Raw genomic sequence first — 6,000 nt, forward strand, 5'->3', positions numbered from 1 at the left:
TTTATCTGTCTGGATGGACCACACTTACTATACTCAATAAAACACAAGGTGCTTCTACTGGATGTTTTTTGCCTGGGCTGACTGCACTTGTTGTTTGCAAAATTATTTTTTTTTTTGCAAGGCACTTCCACTGGATGTTTTCTGCTGGGATGAACCACACTTGACATACTTAATAAAATCAAAAGGTGTTTGCCTGGGTTTTTTTGTTGAGGTAGACTACAGATGATGATCTCTAAATAACTTATGTACAAGATATGAAACAAATAATCTTATGCAAGGCACTTCCACTAGATGTTTTCTGCCCAGATGAACCACACTTGATATAACCCAACATATACCAAGGATATTTTACCCAGGCTGACCACAGTTGGCTATCTTAATATCAATCCAAGGCACTTCCCCTGGACATTTTTTGACCAAGCAGAGCACACTTGTTGGTCTTACAATTTTGTGCAGGGTGAATCCACTGTTGTTTTTGACTGGATGGACTGCACTTGGCATAATTTGACTTATCCCAAGGCACTTCCCCTCGAGGTTTTTTGCCCGGATATACCTGATTGCACACACCTTCTTCAAATCTAACTATCATTGTGTCACATGCTTGTGCTTGTTACATATGTGAACATCTTGCATACTATCTGTTTTCCACAGGCAGAATCTGTATTGCATGACATAGTGCCTATCTATTAAGTTCTGCTGTAGGTGTCTCACTATGTTCATTACTGAGTGAAGAGCATGCCTGTTCCAGAAGTAGTGCTATACCCCACAAGTGTGCTTTCTTTTATAATTTTGGCACACCTGTTCTTTCATGGTGGTTGTTCTCCACTTGTGATTTTTTTGTGTGCCTTCACTGGCCCCTCCACCTTTGCAGTGTGGGATTCTAGCTTTGGGTGAGAGGAGGTAGTACTGTTTCAGAAGTTAACATTTACTAACACTGAAAATGTATTTCCAATAGGTACTTACCTCTACTCACCCATTTCCTGTCCTTCCTCCCCACTGATTTGCTGGTGTTTCTGGTTGGTATCTGCCAATTCTCGAAAGTGAGGATTGTGCTGTAATGGTAGTGAAAGCTGTCTGTGCTAGTATAGGTGGTGCAGTATGATTGGTGGAGGGTGGTTACATGATCAGTACATTGACTTTTCTTACTATGAATTCTGAAATCAAGGTTAATTGATGCAAATGGTTTTATCATTATCAGAAATTCTTTCACCTTTTTGGAAGTGTTACTCATGCAATCTACCTCTAGCACATAGGGAGTTCCTGTGGCTGCATTATCAGCCCTGATTTATCATCATATCATACTTGATTGCAGAACACCCATCTGTTTCTTATGAGGATGAACAAGAGATCAATTTCTTACTCAGGCCTATTTACCTTTAGTGTCTGCAGAGCAGGATTTGTCAGCTAGTCCTAATACTGTACCAAAGAATTTTCTGCTGGTCTGATTTCTCTTTTCTTTTTGTTTTTTCAGGTATGCTGTATTTTAAATATTGAACCAATTTCTGTTATGCGTGAGGGTATCATAATGGATGACTCATCTTTAATTTTTATAGAGAGTTTGTATTTATGCAGAATTCTGTGTTATGTATGCAGTAAATTTTAATAAAAATACCACAGCACTACATTTCCAAAACAAAGATGTAACAAGACCTAATAGTTCAAATTACCAAGTGTTTTTATGTAATGCAGCATGAAAAATGTTCCACTGCTCCAAGCATTCTCTTAAAAAAGCTATCGTTTTTTTTAGTTTACTTACTGACTACAAGTATTTTTTACTACTTGGAGCTTTTACAGTAAGGAAGAATATTTTTTAAACAGGTATGACATTTTAATCACCATCTTCTATTGCATTGCAAGCCATGAAGTCTTCCACAGCTACTGCCAAAGGCATCCTTTTTTGCTTTGTGTACGATAGCTTCATTTTGCAAAGTCATTCCATTGTGGACCTGTACAAGCAAGAGGAGCATTAATACATTATCTAACTTCAGCCCTGTTATCACACAGCATAACTATTTCTTTTCTCACTCTCTACCTTTTCCAATTTTGGTAAAATCAAAGTCTTATGATAGCAGGATATTTTTCTCTTTCTCATCCTATAGACCTTCATATTCCACAGATGCCTCTCTTGCTGGTTGAGCCACTGTGTTGGGGTATCATATGTTGTTATGGTTCTTGGATTCCTCAGGAAGCAACAGCTCACATCAGCATTTTAAAACACTGGGTTGTTCAGTGAGTTTGTTTCAAGTTTTGGCCTCTCCTATACCATCATTCTGCTCACATATTAGTTCTAATGTGGTGTCTTATGTCACAAATCAGGACAGTACTCATTCTTGTAACCTCTTCTTTGCTATAGTTTCTCTACTTTTTTGGTTTCATTCTTAACATATTCACCTTTGTAACTGTGATCTTCCTAGTGTGATGCACATGTTTGCAAACGTTCTTGATATTTTTGGTTTCTCCCTGCAGAGTGGGTCCTCTACCCTTTGTTTTTTCAGTGGCTCTGTGAATTACATAGCCGTCCAGTTGCCATTACCTTTCCTACGTTGGTCATTGGTCCATCATCTGCTTCCACTATACTTCCAGGTCCAAATTTTCTGGTTAGCATGACATGAGTCACTCTTGGGAGAACTTATTCCTTTATGCCTACTCTCCTCTCCATCTCAGGTTCTTGCTAAAATCAGTTATTCAAAGTGCCAGGATCTTCCCATCATGTTGAATGATATTATGTGGGCTTTCTCATGGGGAAATGGTCCATTATCATCTTGGAAACCGCTTCTACAGCAAGCTCATATATCCATTTTTTGGAGCAATGTTCAACCTCTACAGCTGCTCAGCTAGCCATTGTTTAGTTCTTTGTCTGAGAAATTGGATTTTTTTCCAGATTACTCACAATTTAGCCAGTTCTTGGCAGTGCTTTTCTTTGATTCTCTATCAGCTTCATTCAACTACCTTCTGGAGTTGGTGCATTATAGCCATATTTTGTTTATCTTTAACTCCTCAAGAAACTGCTCTTTACTTATGTATTTTTTTGTGATTGTAATTTATCTGCTTCTTCTAAAGCTGATTACATATGTCACTGAAGTCATCTCCCCTTCCCCCTGTTATTCAAAGACCTCTTCCAAATCCTTTGTATTCAATGACTTAAGCTCCTAGACATTGGTTTAGTCTTATGTTTCTTGGCTTCTAGTTTGCTTTTCATTTACTACTTACATTAGGATTTATACTCATATTGAGGTTTCCTACCTAAAACATGGATGACTGAAGGTAACTTCTGTTTCTCATTTATTCTGTTACCTGCCTTGACTGATACTGATTCTAATTGGCAGAAATGCCTTTTATATCCTGTCAGGGATATTCATTGTTATTTCACATGAATATATCTTTCAGGATGTCTAAGAAAAGGTTGTTTATACCTAACAGCAAATCATGGTTCTCAGTTTTAAATCTTGTTTCTGTTATGTTCACAAATTAGCTTATGTAATTGATCAATCTTGTTTATTGTGTTGTTTACAAACACTTTAAAAGTGAATATTGGGTTACATCTCATGAAATTCATCGTTTATCAATGTCTTTGGAGTTCCCACCACAGTACTCTGTAGAGAATATTTTGCAGGTCATCATGTACCTGAATCCAAATATGTTTTTAAACTTTTATTCACATCACATTGCTGTCTTTTCAGCTTTGGGTTACCTGATTATAAACCTACATTTTTAGAATTAAAATTAATCTCAAATTGGTACTTAACCCTCAAATACATTTTTACCCACCTCTCCATAACTGTGAGATATGTAGTTTTTCATCACAACTGCAACTTAGATATATGGCAAGAAAATAGAATTTATGTACATTCCCCTGATGTATATGTTTGTTGATAACATGATAAAAAACTTAAGAAGAAAAGGCTTTTAGTATTTCAGAGAGTTAGTTTAACATTTTGAATTTTACTTAATGTACTTAAATTTCATTTCAGCTTCGAGTGTTTAAACTAGCAAAATCTTGGCCCACCTTAAACTTGTTAATATCCATCATGGGTAAGACTGTTGGAGCTTTGGGTAATCTGACTTTTGTGTTAGCCATCATCATCTTCATATTTGCAGTGATGGGTATGCAATTATTTGGGAAAGACTATGAAAAAAACAAACATTTGTAAGTTGACAATTTTTGAGCCTATAATTATCAATTGTGCAGCTAGAGTTTATTCAAAATTATGTCAACATTACTGCTAAACTTTCACATAAATATAAATATGATAAACTAAAAGATGAAAAATAATTTTAACAATAGAAGTAGATAGTGTTTCTCTTGTTGCATTTCTTAACGTTTGGAGAAAACTGTGACCAAAGTTTAAGAGCTAGTTAATTACCATGCCTTCTTATTGTTAGATTTCTTAATGCACTTGGTATACTAATAACAATTTCACTGTAGAGATTTAATGTATATTACATTTGATGAGACATGGTTATCTGAAATAAGGGCACAAGTTTTAAAATAATATAAATTTCATAGATAAATGAATAAGTTTTGATTTTATTGATTTTCAGAAAAATCCCAGCTTTTTAAATAAAAAATTGTCAATTTTATTGCTATTGGATTTTAAGACACCTTAATTTCATGTTAAAGATTTCCTGATGGGGCAGTACCTCGTTGGAACTTCACAGACTTCATGCATTCCTTCATGATTGTATTCAGAGTTCTTTGTGGAGAATGGATAGAGTCCATGTGGGACTGTTTACTAGTGTCAGGCGGGGCATGCATCCCTTTCTTCTTAGCAACTGTAGTCATTGGCAATTTAGTGGTAGGTTTTCTACAGTTTGTTTTTAGCAATTCATGCATTGTATTAGTTTTATTACACTTTACCAACAATCTTTCTTGTTATATGTAACATATATAGCTATAATGTAACATGTAACAACATGTTTAACACTTATTCGTGTCATTAGTCGATAGAATATTTTTATATTTAAGATATATTGGTTTACAGTGAATGTGCTTTTATCCATGTTTGCAGTACAAACTTTCTTGTTAACTCTTAATACATGGACATGGTCATTTTAACAAATTTTGTAACCATCATATAACCATGAAACTTTATATACTCTGACTTTTAATGTAGTAAGTTTATTTTCACAAAACATAAAAAGCTTTCAGTAAACTTTACAAGGCAGTTCTAGACAAAAAATCTGATTTTTTTAATAAAATATTTCTATTAAAGATTTATTTGTAAACTTATGAAGCCTTTACTTAGTCAGTCTGAATGCAAATTTATTTTTCATATTAAGAATAAAGTTTACATTTTTCCATACCTGAAAATGTGTTTCATATAGATACCTCCCTGTGCCACCAACAGCTGTTACCTCGCATGCATTGCTGTATAATTTCCTGAGCTTTCCATAAGCCTTGGGGCCGGCATGGCCAGGTGGTTAAAACGCTCGACTCACAATCTGCGGGTCGCGGGTTCGCATCCCCATCCCACCAAACATGCTCACCTTTTCAGCCATGGGGGCGTTATAATGTGACAGTCAATCCCACTATTCGTTGGTAAAAGAGTAGCCCAAGAGTTGGCGGTGGGTGGTGATGACTAGCTGCCTTCCCTCTAGACTTACACTGCTAAATTAGGGACGGCTAGCGCAGATAGCCCTCGTGTAGCTTTGCGCGAAATTTGAAACAAACAAAAACAAAACAAACAAACCATAAGCCTTGAAAAAAGCTCCCTCCCTTATATGTTTCAACATGTATTGCACCAGCATATGATGTAATCATCATTAGGATATAGCTCTCTACTACTAATAATAATACTATACATCCTCTGTATATAGTAATCCTCAAGAGCACCAGCATATAAACATGGGCTCATTCTGAACGAGGCAAATTAAGAGCACTAGACAAATAGGAGAAAGGAAGGAGGACGGTGCAGAGAAGTGAGTATTACTGAATACATTTACAAAGTAAAAAAACGTTAACTTACTAAGAAATGACTACTCACCACTACTACACCAACC

General features: G+C 35.8%; 1 pseudogene; it reads left to right on the plus strand.

The window, feature by feature from the left end:
- LOC106459830 overlaps positions 1-6,000 on the plus strand; it is a 180,007-nt pseudogene that overhangs the window by 121,022 nt on the left and 52,985 nt on the right.

Source organism: Limulus polyphemus, unplaced genomic scaffold (genome assembly GCF_000517525.1).
Source record: "Limulus polyphemus unplaced genomic scaffold, Limulus_polyphemus-2.1.2 Scaffold666, whole genome shotgun sequence".
Classification (NCBI taxonomy): domain Eukaryota; kingdom Metazoa; phylum Arthropoda; class Merostomata; order Xiphosura; family Limulidae; genus Limulus; species Limulus polyphemus.